The sequence below is a fragment of the Ambystoma mexicanum genome, chromosome 3q, assembly GCF_040938575.1.
Source record: "Ambystoma mexicanum isolate Mex_15411 chromosome 3q, UKY_AmexF1_1, whole genome shotgun sequence".
Taxonomy (NCBI): domain Eukaryota; kingdom Metazoa; phylum Chordata; class Amphibia; order Caudata; family Ambystomatidae; genus Ambystoma; species Ambystoma mexicanum.
In genome coordinates, this window is record NC_090926.1 from 733210460 (window position 1) to 733228529 (window position 18070).

Consider the following 18070-nt stretch of genomic DNA (forward strand, 5'->3'; position numbering starts at 1 on the left):
GGCAAAGTGGCAGTGGTGCAGGCATCAGTGCATGGCAACATACCCGTGGGTACAGACCTGATAGAGGGTACAACGGCGCTAGTGTCAAATTTAGCATTTGGTAGCATTGCATGGTGGTTGGCGGTGAGTGTACAAGGCCATGGTCCTTTCCTGTGCATAGTGGAAGTGGGCTTGTTCTGGACCAAAAGTGCTTGAAAACATAATTGCCGGTGAACAGAGCAGAAGCAGGAAAAGGAGAGCATGTGGTGGCCAAAGATGGGTGAGTGCGGGGTAGCGGGAGTCCGAGTGGGTGGAGGGGCGGAGGGTGTTTAATGCAGGTAGTGCAGGCAAGCGGTGAGTCGTGTTACGCAAGGATCTGTCCTTGAGGTGGGCAGGTGATGAAAAGGGTAGCCTTGCCTGCAGGCGACGAAGTCTGGAGGAGTGGCTAGGTTGGAGGGTGTGAGGGGAAACACTTGGCATGCGTACATTTCTATATAAGGCCACCTACCCCTCTGTCTTGGGAAGTAGCAGTACTGTTCTACAGTCAGATGCCATTTCTGGGACCTTGTGCTCTTCCGGTTGATAGGATTAGTGTGTCATGCACCCTTTCAGGAAGGCTGAATTGTTTGCCATATTTGTATTGACCTAAAACCTCCACAAAAGGAAGACCTGTGCCCGGCCATTTCCATTCTTTGCTGGAGGCATTGCGCGGTGTGTTGTGTATGAACACAAGTGATCATGCTCAGATTATGGCTTGAACCTAGAAAGAGCCTCCATTCTCTTTGAACAACAGCCGATTGTGTCCCTTGCTGCACAGCTCTGGTCCCTGCTGTTGACAGGGGATTCATCTTTGAGTCCTGTTGTGCTTCCACGTTTGTCATGGACTCTTGCTCCTTTCTTGATTTTGGCTCATAATTCCTGCCTCTGGTTCAAGCCTTGTGTCCACCCTGGTACTGAGCCATGCCCCTATCTCCTAATGCAGGCCAATTCAGATCATGCTCCCTAAGCACAGATATTTTATCACATATGCCACTCTAGTCCAATTACCAATATGATGTGTGGTGAAAGCGTTTACTGTGTGCATAACAAGCCTCTCATTCTAATGTATTCCCTTCCTTTAAGGTGCTTCTCTCTACCTTTTCTGCATCTGTATTCCACCTTGCGACTTTGACATCACCCGTTTCTCATCCAAGTGAAGCCCAGTTCCAAATCTTTTGACCTGTCTAAGTTCTGTCTGAGCTTGTTGCTTTCCAATATCATTTAATCTCTAGAAAGCAAAGGCGTGGCCACTAGGAAGACCTGTACTAAAGGCTTTCTGACTTATGACAAAGGTCAGGCAGGTTCCATTTTGAAAAATGCTTTTCCTTTTTCTGCCGGAAGCAGTGGATGCTTAATACTGTTGCTGATTCCAGACACACTCTCTTTGGAGCCAGTGAAGGAAGCGTGCAGCTGACCATGGGCCGAATAGGGGACTTTTGGAAGAGTAAGCTATGACACTGTCATTGATCCACATCCCCTTTGCTCTTGTGGGGATGGACCTTTAATCACCTGGACCCAAAACAGCCCCACCACTTAAGAAGCGAGTACACAGTTGTACATAAAGCAAATCTGTGGAGCGGTTAGATGGTGTTGTAGGACCAAACTAACCCAAGTCTCAATAAAACATAATTTGGCATCTTATATACTTTTTGCAACAATTTAAAACACTCCCAGATACTTTATTACAATCCACCTCCCAAATATGATTGGACAAAACCTCTTCAAAGAATTCCCACATTTTCCCAATTCCTCCATTTTCATTGGCCAGTCTTATCTTGATTATCATCTTCGGATCATATTCAAAACACACCTCTTCTTGGGATTCGTCTATAGTAGGTCATGACGTCAGTTAATGGCAAAACATTGGTATTGAAAACTTAACTCATGTCTAGCAATAACTGGCCTAAAGCCTTCAACTTTAAGTGTGATTGCACATGGTCCGCTTATGTATTTTAGCAAAGAGAGGAAGGTCTGCATAAACGGAATCTATTTTGAACTAGTGATTGCAATCTCAATTCCCAAGACTCCTGGCGCTTCTAAAAAACCTCATAATTTGTATGGCCACATACAGCCTCTAATGACCTGGAAAAACACTTAACCGACAGATACCCTGACCTCGGGCCTCATGTTTATTACCACAAAACAAGGGACTAACCCCCTCTAAATACGTTATTTTATTTGCTTGCATCTCTGCTCACCTGTACCTCAATCCTTAAACTCTCACTTGGGCAGCAAAACTAGGTTTCACAGCGGACTCTGCTTGCGGACACCTGACTGTTATGAGTTATATCACACTTAATGCCAGACTCCTCTAGCTTCTAAGCGCCAGGCGGAGATCAAACCCACATTTCATGGCAACCTCTTGTTCCCAAGGTGAGTGCGTTACCCCTGAGCTATCATGACTGTTATTCTGTTTTAGAATGCTGATTGCTGTCCTGTTGCAGTGCTCTGCCTGGATCACCTTTCACCCCCTGGCTCCAGAATTTCTTCCCCAGACCCAGCTCTGGCCCTCCATCTGAACATATGCTGGACTCGTTCTTTCCAGCTTCAGTGGATCCTGACTTGCATCATGCCTGGAATCTAACTTTCCTGCCTGCAATGGCAAGGATCTTCTGCATGCCTGGTCCTTGACTATTGTGATATTGATATACCGACCATATGTACCATATATTCAATGCCAGCTTGAGCCTTAAAATCCCAGATGAGTCTACTTTGGCAGTGGTAATTTCTTCAGTAAACAGAATTTGAGAGATTCACTTGCCCGTCTGAGAAGCACCAACCAATCTTCTGGGAAAGTGATGCTCGCCACCCATCCTATTTTAGCCTGGATTTCTATCCAGTATGTTAGAATCTTACCACACATCTATCTACCTTATGTGGTAGATACCCCATCCCTGCCCGCACCCCTTTAGCCTTCAAGTGATTACAGTGGATACAGGCTGTGACATCTCTCTGGGGTGGGATACTACAAGTAACATATTTCATTCATCCTTCCAATTATCAAACATCTTGGGCTTTTCTCTTGGATTAACTGCCCCTGGTGTAATGGATACCTTTTCCCAGTCCTCAAACCAAGCGCTGCATAGGCCAAGGGCAAAAATCAGGGTTATTTCTAATCGGGCTGAGAGGACCAAAGGCCGGAGTGAGCAAAGTCTACTCATCTACGGGATGAGTGTCAATACCAAAGAATGACACTCACAGCAGCCACATGAGGAGGTTATTTCACACGCTAAATGCAGCTGTAACTGAGGCAATTTCTGGAGTGCTTGTCCGTATCTTCCTAGCGCAGCGGCAGACATTACCCATTCTGCTGTTGCGTTTTTTGGGTCACTAATAAATACTTGTCCACATATGGACGAACAAGTCCCCCCTCCAAACATGTCCTAAGCGGCAACATTTTAGTTATCATTTGACCTTTATTATTCCAGATAAAATAAAGTAACATAATCTGGATCTGCCAAACTATATTGCATGTATTTTGATAAGGTGGCTCTGGAAGACATAAATCAAGCAGAGCAAAACATGCATTTTAAGAGGCGTCATCTTGCCCAAGAGTGAGATCTCTCACTTCACCCACTTGCATGAGTACATAAGGATTTCCTGCAGAAACCACAGGATGCTATTATTCTTATTATTATTAAATTATTGTTATGGGCAACAGGTCTGTAGGCCTCAGTGTGCTCATATAACAACAGACAGTTCAAGCAAAGTACAAATGGAGGGGTTGTCGGATCCAGGAGCACAGGTCAATGTATAAGGGGGCTACCTAATCCTTGGAATTCAAAAGATACATCTTTATAGCCGAGACCATAAATGTTTCTTATATTGGGTAGTATAGAATTACAAAGGCCTGGTGCGCAGGTGTCAAAACAAGTGCCACCAAAATGTTTCAACTTACATCTGGCCTGCAATAGTTTGTTGCGTCCATTGGAATGAAGAAGGAACGTGACCGGAGCCTTATGCAGCCGCTGCAACAGATAGTCGGGCGCTTTCCCCGTTAGACATTTACGGATAAGAGAAAGAATTTAATGTGAGATGCGGTGGTGGACTGGCAGCCAGTGCAAGGATCTTCTTGCCTAGGCAATGTGGTCTGTTCTGGCCAACCCACACGCCGTCCTCACAACTCCATTCTGGGCTACTTGTACGGTTTTTAAATTTCCTTTCGCTGTACCAACCAGTTAACTGTTGCAGTAGTCGATTCTGGTATTGACTAGTGCAGTTGCCATTGATGACACGTGGTATAGGCATATGATGGCTTTATTTTCATGATATGTTTTTTCATGGTGAGGCCTGAGCCTAAATAGTCACCAAGGGTCTTCACCCAGGGGTTGACTTGAAAAATGCAGTCAGTGAGTCTAAACTGACTGTAATCATTCGGAATCTTCAAGGCCTGAGAATGACGACTCTATTCCCTTGTTCCGTTCTTGCTTTGAAGCACTTTGAAGCACTTCACTTATGTATAAGCGCTTTACAAATAAACTATTACAATTACTTGGCTTCAAGGTTTTAATTTCGTTGGTTAGAGTCAACGATCATCAGTTCAGTCTTATTATAATTGCGGGCCACAGAGTTGAGGTTCATCATTGCTGAATAATATAGTGAATTTGGCTGTGTCTCTTCTGTCATAATCTCCAGTCAGCTCAACGACCACCTGGGTGTCGTCGGCATCATTGGTATATTTAATACCAACGCCATCCAAGAGGTCAAAGAGCGGTCCGGTTTATATATTAAATAGGGTGGGGGAGAGACAGGCACATTGAGGAACACCACTGGACCGCAAATCAGGGGATGGGGGTGGTGCTTGAAATCCACCACAGACCACTCTGGCCAAGCAGGGACCTAGAAAGTAAATTCACCTATGCTTACAGAGTTGGGTTGGGTGCTATCTTAATACTTAAGTAACTGATTTGAGTGCATTCCCACTTAAACAGCATTTCAGTGTACATGTACGCAATGTCCTTACCTGTTTCCGTAATATTAAGGTCCACTGATTTAGCGAGATTCATTTTTTGTTTGTGGTACAGTTCATATAAAACTAGTCACATACCACTACAAAATAAATAAAATATATATACACAAAACAAATCACATACTGCACACGATTCATAAACCATTACTTACATTACATTGATCTAACTATTCCAACAGAAATTAAAATTGAGTTATTCATCACATCATGTACATTAAAACATATTTAAACATCATTAGAAAACCAAGACTATATTAAGAGCCTCTTAATTTTTTAGAAACATTAGGGAGTTCTTGCTCAAAAGCCTGCCATACTCTAACCAATGCAATGATCATGATAGACTACACCCTGATATATAATTTACCCAAAACAGTTCACTCTGCACCTCAACCAGTCCTTCCGCTAAATGCATGTAGTGTCTGTCCCACATAATGTTTTATCAACTAAACCTTTACCAGACCCAGAAAGTTTCTGGGAGAACTAAAGCACCAAACCCCCAAAATAGAGTGAAATAGTCACCTCGGCAGACACTAGAAGGTAATCAAGAACACAGACTTCCTTGAATTGCACCGATACCCACACATAACAATATGCTGGCTCTCTCCTCTGCATCAAAAAACTATAGAATGCAGCTATACCCCTCGATTAATTCGGCTTAGCTGCACACATAATTACACAACACCATGAACACCTCAACAATCTTTAGAACGCAGTTATACCCCATGGCAAATCAGCCTAGCTGTACACATAATCACATGTACAGGCACCACTTCTGCCAGAATGCAGCTACCCCCAAGTCAAATCAGCCTTGCTGTACACATAGTACTGATAGCACACAACTACCACACCACTCCTAGCACTAGTATGCATCTACTCACAATGAACATTCGACATGGCTAAACACATACAGAGTGCACCCAAGCTACCCTCTCCACTGACCTGAAGTGCGCTCCCCAAGGGAGTTCAACCCACAGCGCTTAGTGATCATACCAATGGTGAAAGGCACTATACAGATTCTCAGTAGCACAACATAACATACAATTGTTCTGCATGAGTAGAGCACGTGGTGGAGTGATTCGATTTCATCAGTGTCCTAACATAAGCGACAACATTGCTCTTTCCTCAGTATGTGAAACCAAGCCTCCTTGACAGCCATAACTGGTAGCTTGTTTAGTCTCATCAGCGTGAAGTCATCTCAAATATGGGCTAGGGAACTGGTAAATGTACGTCTGGGCTCTGAGACAGGGAAAATGTAGTTTAGCAAAAGTACTCTGGGATGACAGCCTACCCACATGATCATGATTCTGGGCCCAGTCCCTTAACAATGAATTATTTTTAAAGGACCCCCAGTCCCTCAGAAGTACCCCCAGCCCCAAATTCCACTCTGGGGTCCAGGAGATGTTTGCAAAAATGTTTTCATTAATAGATTTAAACTCCTGCAGAACAGGATTGGACCCTTTGAGCAATTCATCTTTCAACACTCAGAGCATGTTTTGTCTATCAGCACACACCATTTTTATGAATAGATTTCCTCGATTAATTCTCACCACCATGTAAAAAGAAGTCAAAGCAAGCTTTATTCTGGTCGCTTGTATCGGGGTAGCTTTGGATAGACATAGGCTTCTAAAGTACGTGCCCAATGCTCGCAATCCGAGCATGACCATTCCAGCGCATAGGCAATACTTGCAACCAATTAATTGCCCAACAATACCAATTAGGCTATGGGCCTCATTACGACCCAGGCGCTAAGTGGTTAACTGCGCCGTAAAAGGCTGCAATGCTGTTAACCACTTAGCGCCTTACTACGAGGTCTGGACCAGCCGTTAAAGTAGGGACCCGCAAAGGGACCTTGCAGGCAATTACGGTACCGCAATTTGCGGTACCGTAATTGCCGCCTTCCCCATTCCCATTGAGCCCTATGGGGCAAAAATGGGAATGGGGAAGGGCCATGGTGAAATGGGGAAATACCGCCCCTCCAACCTTGGAATGGGGCGGTATTTCCCCATTTCACCATGGCGGATTGTTACAACACCGGCACCAACCATGGTGCTAATAGCGCCATGGTTTAGCGCCGGTGTTGTAATGAGGGCCTATATCCCGTGTGACTTTTGATAATTTCTTTTAAAGAGAGCATAATAGCCACTGCTTTAGTGTAGCGTCTTTTGAACAGTGATAATTCTCTATGTTGAAACTCCACATCCTATCCCAAACAGCAGTCATTGTAAACCCAATTCATATTTTCCTCGGTTGCCAGTATCATAAGTCTATACTTTTTCACTTTCCCAAACTTCATAAATTTAGATTTGCAAAAGTTAATCAACGGGTTATTTTGTTTTTCGCATACTCTCTTACTGGAGTTGCACTTCTAGAGAGACCTACATATGTAGTGTCAAAAATAGCCAGATCATCGGCATATGCAAGATATACAAATTTAGCATGACCCAGTTTTGGGGGGAAGTTAGGAGAATTTGCAAGCCACTCACCAATATCAGACAGGAATAAATTAAACAAAACAGCGGCAAGTGCTCACCCCTGTTTGACTCCCTTTCCAATCTGTTTCGGGGCAGACAATTCACCTGCGCCATTTAGTTTAACCCGTGCAATGTTATTAACATGAAGCAGCTGGCAAGCGTATAACAGCTGCCTGGGAATCTTTGGATTATTCCGTTTTTCCCATAACTTTGAGCGGTCTGTGTTGAATGCTGACGCAAAATCGACAAAAAGAATATATAGTTCCAAAGAGGATTTGGTTTTGGCCTGTTGAACTAAAGAATTAATAGCCAGTATATTATGGGTACAGGAAAGTCCCTTCTGCAATCCTGTTTAATAGGAGCTCAAGACCTGATTGTCCATAATCCAATTCTCGATGTCACAGAGTAAGCACGATGCAAATATGTTACTGGATCCATCTAATAACGATCGTGTCCTATAGTTTGAGGATCATCAGTTTTACCATACGAAAATACTGGAATAAAATGAGACTGTTTCCAAGACCAGGGGATACGACCTGAGCTAGCAATCTGTGCGAATAAGATTTGTAGAATATCCGCCCATAGGTCGGGATTTGCTCTTATAACCATATTTGACACACCATCAGGGCCTGGCACTCTGGACTGCTTAAGCTTCTTTATTATTTCAAGTAGGTCACCTTTTTCAAACTTAAGGTTCAATGGGCCCTTATAGATCAGATGGAAAGGCAATTTAGCTCTAAATGTATCTCCCATATAGAACTCCCAGATGTTTGTGGCAATGCAATTTGCCGTTGCTGCCTGTCGTTTTTCCTTATGGTTTCATAAAGTAGCTGCCAGGTACTACTGGCAGTAGACATATGGTGCCTTTTTAACCAGTTTCTGTAACTATTGCCTACAGCTTCATGAATCGTCGGCCCATCCATATTGGACTGTTGCACCTTTCTAATATCTTGTTTCAGTGTGCGCTTTTCATGAACTATTACTTTGACATAAGGATTTGGATGTTTTAGGCCCTGTCTAGATAGAGATCCCTTACTCCTTGTCAGAAAACGGGTTGTAATTGAGTTAATCCATTCTATAATGTCATCAGGACTTTTAAGTCACTTGTAAACAGTATCAAGATTTACCATAGACTTGATTAAAGCCCCCAAATTTCTATCAGACCAACCAATTCTATTTAAGCCATTGTTCACAATTACGTGACCCACCATATCATGATCACGAACAATGACTTCATGCAAAACCAATCGTATATTCAAGATAGCACGATCACTAAAGTCAGCGAATGTCATGGACAGCTCATGAACTCTGGTACAAAATGATTAACTCCGATAGAAAGAGTCGATCCTTGAATAAACGTCACCATTTCTCCACGTCTTGGCAGTGAAAATATCACCAGAGGGGCACCCATTAATCATCTGCAAACCAGGATCGTAGAGAAATTCAGACCATAAACTTACTGACCTAATCAGTTCACCTTTTACCAACTATATTCAATGCTAACACTCCCTTGTCTACCAGGGTGCAATCTATACAGCGTGAGTTAAAGTCTCCTCCAACCAGAATATCAACCTCTGCATACGTGGCTATATTCCATACTAGGCACTCATAAATAGACAACTGCTGAGTTTCCATAGAGCACCCACCTGGTGGATCGTATATATATATATTTACTCCTACATGACTATCAAAATGTTGGTTACTAGAGGTTACAGTTATCTCCCTCGATGTGAGGGCGTTGGAGCACAGTGTTACCAAGCCACCAAATGGCCAACATTTGTCCCCTCTTCTGGCTGGATTTTTAAAACAAGCATAGCCATCAAACACAGCCTCCCCATCAACCAAGTTTCCTGAAGTATTATTATGTTGGATTTCTGGAGGTGGAAGGAGTCGTTATCAGAGAATAGATAAACATGGCGCAGAGTGTTCCACAAGCCCACTTAATAAGAGCCCACATTTAGGTACTTTAATTAGGGACTGGGAGGAAAGAAAGTAGCCGTTCCCAGTGGGATTTCGCCATGTGGTCTCCAGCTAAACCAACCAATTTGAGCTTTGATATGGGCTCTTCTGATTTTCTCAGGTTATCGGCCTGGTTTACTGGTTGAACCATCATGTTCACCCTTTGTGCTTGATATTTGATCAATATCAAACCGCCATTTTAATAATGATGGTGCGTTTCTTTGAACCATGGCTGTAATTTCAGAGTCCATACAATGAACCCCCGTTACAGTAGTACTATAACCTTCCAGAGTCACTGCTATGTAGCTCGCGCAATGATGGTAGGTGACTGAAAAGCTCCAACAACGAGCTACGGTTTATGATGGGATTACAGTCTTCAAACAGTCTGGAGATGATAAATGAGGTAGACGGGAGCCAAACCATTTTTTACACTGGATCCTGGTTGGGCACCATTGGAACAGTTGCAGCCATATTGTTCCTTGCCTCAATTTCAGCAATAATACTCAAATCAAAGTCTGATACATTTGTTAAATCCTGTTCAGATTGAGCAGCCACATCTTCTGGTGTTTTGCTGGCTTCTTGGTCCAATCTGCTCTTTGCAGGCTTTTTTATATCCTCACAATTTAATAACCAGGAGGTTAAGTTGCCAGGCTTGTTTTTCTGTCATTGTAGTTTCCTTGCTGCTTTCTTACAAGCTCTTTTGGCAGTGCCGCATCTTTGTGTATATTCTCCTGAGATTCCATAGAACAGTAAATGTCAGGCAGAGGTTCTGGATTACACTTCTTAGCTTGTTTCCCCTTAGCAACCTTTATTCTCTTCCTTCTTTCCCTCCTAAGCAGAATCGAATAGGACAAGGACTCGTTTTCCTCCCCCTGATTCACTTGGGCCCCAGGTGTTTCTACTGCCATAGACTCTAATGCGTCCTGTTCCGTGGCACCTGCTCTTCTATTAATGGAACCGCTGAGGGCTCTGGTTTTGCCAAACTGTTCACTATTTTCTTTTTACCGGCATTGTCAGTAAGAATCCGATCGGGGTTAACTTTTTGCAATAACTCCAGCTGTTCCATCAATTGTGTATGTTTCTGGGCTTCGTTGGATATAAAATTGCACAATTTTAGCACAATTTTCAGTGCAAAGTTTGTTGCCTCATTATGTAAACTAATGCCATCCTTCTCAGCAATAATGGTGCAGCTTTGCGGCTCAACTTGATCGTCGAGCAGCATGCTCTGCTCTGCCATTTGACTAGGCGGATCGTCAATAAGACCTGTTAAATGTGGGGAATGGCCAAACAGACTGGTTACTCTGAGAAATTTAATATGGGAAGCTGCTGTACTTCCACGTGGAGAGACAGACAGAAATTGAGTAAGGAGTTATTGTTGTTGATATCCAAGGACCCACTTGCTGTAGCTGCTGGAGAATGTGTGTCGTGTATAATCACAGTTGCTATCTCATTTCTTCAACCCATTGCCAGGACCATGAATATTTGGTGATGTTGAAGGGTTCGGGAGAGGGAGACTTGGCCAGCTGTGATTCAGCCTGTGATATGGATTTAATCCCATTGCGGCCGTTTCGACCATCGGGGACGGCCGGAGCCATGCAGTCCTGTTTCGCGAATTTCTGCTTCCCGCGCAGATTTTAATTTCTTTTCACAGACATTTGTAACAATAAATGCACGGGGGCAGGTGATAGATATTCAGTACAAACAAACAAGCGCTGACCGTGCAGCCACTCACCACATCTCATCAGTTGGAAGAGCTGGGAACTTGTCGATCAAATGCAGACGTCTGCTCCTTTTCTCCCGCAGGGACTGCAATGACTGCACACATTTACGCGTGCCCAGGTGTGGGCTGAGTAGCTTCTGAGGCAGTCCAGAGTGCAGAGCACAGAGTCTCAAGGAAAAAGCAATTGATTGCCAGCAAGAATGGCAGCCTCCGGCAGTGACTGCACGCCTTTACACAACTTCCCATTTTGAAACATTATGCCTTACTAAACAGAGTGTGTGTGTGTGCCTAGAAGGGCCTGTAGTATTGTTTGTGTGTCGCTCATAGTCTGATACTATCAGCAACGAACAGTGCCAGTTTATGAACTTGCCCTCAGGCCTGATCCCCCTCTGTTCGGGTTGCCGGCTACCTTTTGGGTGAATGGTTCGGGTGCTAGAATAAAAACTGGATGGGTAAGTGGCCAGCCCTTTTTGATACCCTGGCCTGACGCATATCATCCGTCATCACAGATTCTACCCTTAGTTTAGCCACGGGTTGGTTGCGGGACCATAGTAAACAGTGTGCCTCCACGTGCACAGCAACAGAAACATTGCCAGCAAAGACTCTGTGCAAAGTGGGTCCTGATGTTTGCTGCATCACAATGTGATCAAAAGTGGGCAGGCCAGTGTTTCAGAAGTGTGCAGTCAGAAGACCTCTTACCCCCGCCTTTACCCAGAAACTGCAGGCGGAATGGAGGAGAGCGGCACCCAGTCCGACGCACAATAAACACCTGGTGGATGCGCTCACGTTGCTGAATGAGTGATGTGGGAGGATGAGGAACAGCTTTAGGGCGTCTTCACTTGCTCTTTTGAGCCTCCAGGCTCCCACCACTGCTCTCTGGACCTCTGTCAGGGACTGGCCTCCAGCAAGGCAGATCACCTGAAGGTCCCAGGATTGTGGCCGCTACACTTTAAGGGTAGTCGATCCCTACATGATCATGCTGAGGATTCCTGCGCACCCAATACACAGCTACCAGAAAAGATTCTGTACCATCTATTCCAATGAGTCTAAGAATGAATCAAGTTGATTCCTATACTGTCAATTTAGGGGGTTCATATAAAGTCACTATAGATGATTAGATAAAATAACAAAGAAAACGTTCAGGCAGTTTTACATAGGATGTAATCGAACAACAGAATGGACTCACAGCCAATATCCTTGAATTAAGTACAATAAATATAGCTAATTCTACACAACCAGTACAGGCAGTTTCTTCATAATGATTATGAAGGGTTCCCATGTACGCAATGCAGAGGATTATAAATGATCAACACAGGCCATTGACATACCCACAATGCTCAACTCCAGCAATTCAGAATATTCGTATGTAGTGAAAGAAGCAGTTCCCCATGCAACTAGACCATACGCGGCCCTGGACAAAATCCTTTATTTTCAAGCTGTTTGGAAAAAGAAAAGACAATGTTATTAGTTCCTGGCGGGATGGAAACAGCCATCAATTATTTGCACTCCTTCAATATAGAACAATGTCTCTCTGCCATGTTTACCAAGGTAAAGAATGTCCACCCACCCCAAGCCATGTACATCTGGAATGCTATAGCATGTTGTGCATGTTCAGGTATGGTATGGACTGGAAATACTGCCAGGCAAAGCAACGATGCCCATTATGTGTAGTCTCCTTTGGCCAGTCAATGACACAGAGGTCTCCTATACAGTGTTACCGGGTACGTCTTCTCCATCCAGTTCTGTAGCTCATGGTGTGGAACTGGTCATCTGCAAGAGACTGTGGGCTTTACATTGGGTTGAGCTGCACTTTTTCTCTAGCTACTGTAACAAGAAGTTATGGAATTAGCAAAACAAATTCTGGAATTGGGTGAAGCCCTTCTATGTTGAGTCATGGAATTAGTAGAACACATTTAGAATTGGGTGAAGTCGTTATGCGTTGACTATAAGCAATGCATTAGGAATTGGTTTCAATGCATTTGATTGTTGAAAGAGGGCCCTTATTTTACCATCAGCAGGAAGTTGTTGATATTTTGCAGTGCGTTGCATTGAGTGACGTCTGTCCGTTGATAGCCTACGCAGAGGATGTGGAGATGGTCTTCCTTTACTTCCTTAATGGCATGTTGTATTTGGCAATGTGTTTTTGTTTTAGTACTCATCAGCAGAAGACTCGGATAGGTTGGTTTGGGTGAAAAATACATTGGGAGCATAAACAGGAGGCTGAGAATTGTTTGGACTGCATTTGATTGAACAAAGCCTTTTCTTACTAATGGTAAAAGAATATTGCAAATAGGTTATGATGAGCTGGAAAGGATCACATCTTGCCTTATTGAAGAGAAAATGAATGTTGGGAATCAGTCATAACTACTGGATGGGGTGAAGTCTTTTATTAGTGCCTGTAAGCAGAGGCCTTTATTTAAACAGTGACCCTAAAATGGGAACTCTATGAGCATTGCAGTCTCTTAGGGTACCAACATTTGTTATGTTAAGTTGATTTATACTGTGCACTGCTGCCATTTTCATGATCTCCAGGCTCTCACGTAGCTCTGCAAGGTAATGTGGTTTGGGTTGGTTAGTGACGGCGAGAGGGATAGGATAGATGTTGTGCTAATCTGTTGATGCACGTAGAACCAGGAGCAACTGGCATCTAGGCATGTGAGCTTTCTGGGCGTAGTTTGTTTTGTGCACTGGGGCTTGTTGTGTCCAGAAAGGCAGCGTCCAGTGCTTGAGTTGTTTGAAGTCAGAGGGTATTGGGTTTGTAGCTCGTGCGTTTGTTTTGTGTGGGTTGTTTCACTAGCACTCAAGGCACATGTTGTGAATGGGAGATATAGTTTGTGGAAGAGAGAAGCGGGATGGTTATTTGGTTTTGGGTGATCTCTAGCTGTTGAGTAGCTACTTTATTGGTTCTTCACTCTGTATCTATCCTGTGTTTTATTTTTTCCGGGGTTATGGTTTATAGAGGCGGGCATTGTGTGAGGTTGGGGTTGTCTACTCTTGGGGTGGTAGCTGTATAGATGGTCTTTGTTTATCTCAGTGAGTTAAATAGCCAGGTTTTATTTTGTTTCCTGAAAGTTAGGTGGTTTTCTGTCATTCCTATTTCCTTTTGGGATTGAGTTCCATAGCTTGGCTATTAGATATGAGAAGGCGCTTCCTCCGAATTCTCTTGGTTCGCAGTGTCTTGTTGTTAGTTGTAGGTCGGTGCTAGACCTTAAGTCTCTTCTCAGTTGGTATCGGGTGATTTTTAGTTATAGGAATTCAGCTCCTTGTCCATGTAGTGATGTACGATTGATGTATAGAGTTTCAAGTTGATGCTTTTTTTTACTGGTAGCCAGTGTGGCTACTCAGGGCTACTCAGGTGTGGTGTGGTCCCTTCTATCTAGTCTCAGGAGAGGTATTGCTGCAGTATTCTGTATGTGTTGTAGTTTCTTGGTACAGCGTTCTGGCATTCCTTGGTAGAGACTGTTTGCACAGTCTATTCTTGATAACACCAGGGAAATGATCGTGAGGGTTCTGTGTGGGGAAATTGAGGTAAGGGAGGATCCCTCTTATTAGTCGCAGAAGGAACCATATTTGTCTGCTATTGTACTGACTTGTGGTTCCAAAGTGAGACCGTTGTCCACGAGGATTCCCAGATTTGTTATCACTGTTGACGTCTTTGGTTGGGTTTCCATGCTCCGGGGACAGGTGATGGATTTCTGTCATCTTGTGGGGAGATCATTATTTCTATTTTGGCTGGGTTTAGTTTGTCATTGTTTGCCTTCCAGGTGTTGATATTGGTGAGGCATTTATAGAGGGCGTTGTCCGGGTCATGGTCGGCATATATCTTGAAGATTAATTGGATGTCACCTGTGTAGTTGTATGCTGTCAGTCTGTGGGTTTGAATGAACTTCATTAGGGGGGTCATGTAGATGTTGAAGAGAAGTGGGGAGAGGCTGGATCCTTGTCGTATGCCACAGGTGAGATGTTTTGTGTTTAATGTAAATGGTGGTAGGTGGGTTCTTTTTAGTTCTTTTGGTTCAGTTGGTGAGGAAAGATTTCAGCCATTGTAGTGCAGGGTTTTGAATACTGTATTCCTCCAGTCTCTTCAGTTGTGTGTTTAACCATATCAAAGGCAGCTGGTATGTCCAATAGTACGAGGACTGATTGGGTGCTGTTATTTGCGTTTATTTTTAGGTCGTCCTATAGGGATAGGAGTGCTGATTCTGTTCTCCCATGGGTCTGAATCCAACCTGGGATTGGTCAAGTATTCTGTTGCTTTATACATGATTGAGTATTTCTTTGTACACGTGGTTCACCAAGATTTTCACTGGCTATGTTGGGTATGCTATTGGTCTGTAGTTAGTGGTATTTTGTGTTTCATATTTTAGTAGGGGTTTGATGTACACCGATTTGAATGATTTTGGTATTATTTCCGGTTTTAGGGATAGATTCATTATTATTCAGAGGTACAAGGGTGGTGTTTGGTGGGTGAGTAGCTTTTTGCAGATATCTGTCATGGGATGCTAAGCTTGTTGAAGATTTCCCCGCTTAGAGGTTCGAATCAATGGAGTTTTGTGATGGTTGTTGAAGTACTGATTTCAGAGAAGGCTTTGTTTGTGGTCCTGCTGAATGCATCCATGGCCTTTTGTATTCGTTCCATTTTTGATTTTAGGTGGATCTTGATGCTGTAACGTAGGCTTTGCGAGGGTCCTATGTTGTTGTTGCAATAAGATTTTCTTTTATTTCGTGGCTGATTTTAAACATTTATTTTTGTGATTCTCATGCTATAGTGTGCTTTCATGGCTTTCAGCACTGCTGATTTGTATAGCTACATTTTGTCCAGTAGTTGTAATGCTTGCTCTATTGTTTTTCAGTTTAGTTTTTTTTTGTTTTGTTTCCTCAGATCCTCCATGAACCACCTTGCAATGTGTGGGGCTGAAGTTTTAAAGTTGTTAATCAGTCTAATGCATCTGTGATTCAGGTGTGAAAGTTCTCTTTCACAGAGTGTGGTGTCATTTCGTTTAGCTGAGAGGCGTCGGGTTTGGTATATTCTAATAGTTGTGTTAACATTTCAATGTCAACTCTTTTCGAAGTTCTTTTGTTTGTCGTTAGGAGTTTTATATTTATGGGAATCATGTGGCTTGGGATTTGGACAGTGAAAGGGATCATATGATGGTCACTTCATATGATTGGTTCCTGGTGGGCCGGCTGTCAATAGTCCATCCCTGCAGAAATCTGTGCCTAATGTGTATCCTGCACTGTGCGTGGGTCCATTCACTGTTTGTTTGAGATGAAGAGTAATCAAACCAGTGCAGTTTTAAAGTGGCTTTTGTATGGATGGCATTGTATCAACAGTAAGACAGACACAAGTGACCACTGTTCAAGGGTGTTCATTGACTTCAACAAGAGTGTGATAAACTCGTACCTAATCCTAAATCTACAGATGGGATCAAGCTATGACCATCAAATAATAATAATGCAGTCCTAGTGGAGTGGAGTCAAAATAAAAGGGTCTATACTAACTATACTAAAAAAGAAAAACAATTGCCAATCCTTACCTCTAAATGCAAATAGTGAAAAAGAAAGAAGTGTTCACCGAATAAGTCATGATGTTCAGGCCGTTGGCCTCCCTTACCCATGTTTTCAGCACGGGACAAGGCGGTTCACTCAAGCATGGCACACTCTCTGGCTTCTTCGGCACGAGGATACAGTTCAAGTACCAGCTTCAGGGCCTTCTGTGCCCAAGTCTCTTTACTTTTCAAAGTCTCTTGATTCAGAGGGCCTGATGTACCAAAACAAACAAAAAAGCTTCTTTCCTCTTACAAGTACTCAATTCAGGTGTTTCCCTATTTAGTCATGATCCCCCTCAGCCGGACTCAGATCCCTTTTAAACAACAATCATTACTTTGCATCCCTCTCTTCCGAGCTATGACCCCCTTTTCAAATATTCAGAGAATATTCTTTCTTGGGTGAATCACGGTTCACCTGGATCCCCCTCAGCCGGGATCAGATCCTTCCTTTTACACAATTAGTCTCCCTCAGCCAGGTTCGGACCAATTTTCAGTTCGTATTAACTATTGAAGACTTTCGAATGTGCACAGGGTTTAGCTTGACACGTTGCAGGATCACTCTGATTTCACAATTCCCTTTTTATTTGCCACCTCTCAGTTGGATACCTAACAGAGACCTTTGAATGAGCACCCACGTGACGCCAGAGCACTCTGTATATGGTATCTATCTTGGCTTCAAAAGTTCAGTTTCTCCTTAGTTCAATTATATTTGCGTTGCTCGTCACATACGCTTCACACACTGTTCTCTTACATAACTAATCAGGGCTATCCAATGCACTGTAGCAGGCCACATTGTCCTTACATATTTAGGGAATCCACCAGGATACGTGATCTGGACAGAATCCAGAATCACTATACAGTATTCAAAGAACAGACAGTCTGCGGTCATTACTTTAAACCTACTAAAACCACATGAGATTAAGTGGTCACAAAGTTAGTTACAGCACAACATTAACCAGTCATCACATTATCACAGTGTAAGGAGGCTAGCTTGTTGCAATAGCTATCATACCACCAAAATAATTTACAGCCTGCACAGGTTCTGATGATCTTTATGGTGATTTTGAATCCATTCCCCAAAGGAGGAAAAGATATAGCCACAGCATAATGTAACATGCTGGCCTCCCTAAACAATGTTCATGGCCCACCCTTAGAGTAGAATGCTGTAGAAGTGGAATCCACCAAAGGTGGTTATTGTTTTGTTCCATCTACATCAGTAACTATTCTGAGATGATAGGGATGGAGGACCAAGCAGAGGAAAGGCTGGCATGGAGGGCCTCACCATTTACTGTGTTCCAAGGAAATCATTTGTAGGTCTTTACCCTGTTGAAAGGAAAGTAAGGGATGCGTCACATCTTGGGGCACATAACATCTTTTACTCAAA

The 18070-nt window shown here is 43.3% G+C and overlaps 1 protein-coding gene across 4 annotated transcripts in view; it reads left to right on the forward strand.

Annotated features, from left to right (window-relative positions):
- MXRA7 (matrix remodeling associated 7) overlaps positions 1-18070 on the forward strand; it is a 309537-nt gene that overhangs the window by 265309 nt on the left and 26158 nt on the right. The gene's annotated exons all lie outside the window — the stretch shown is intronic.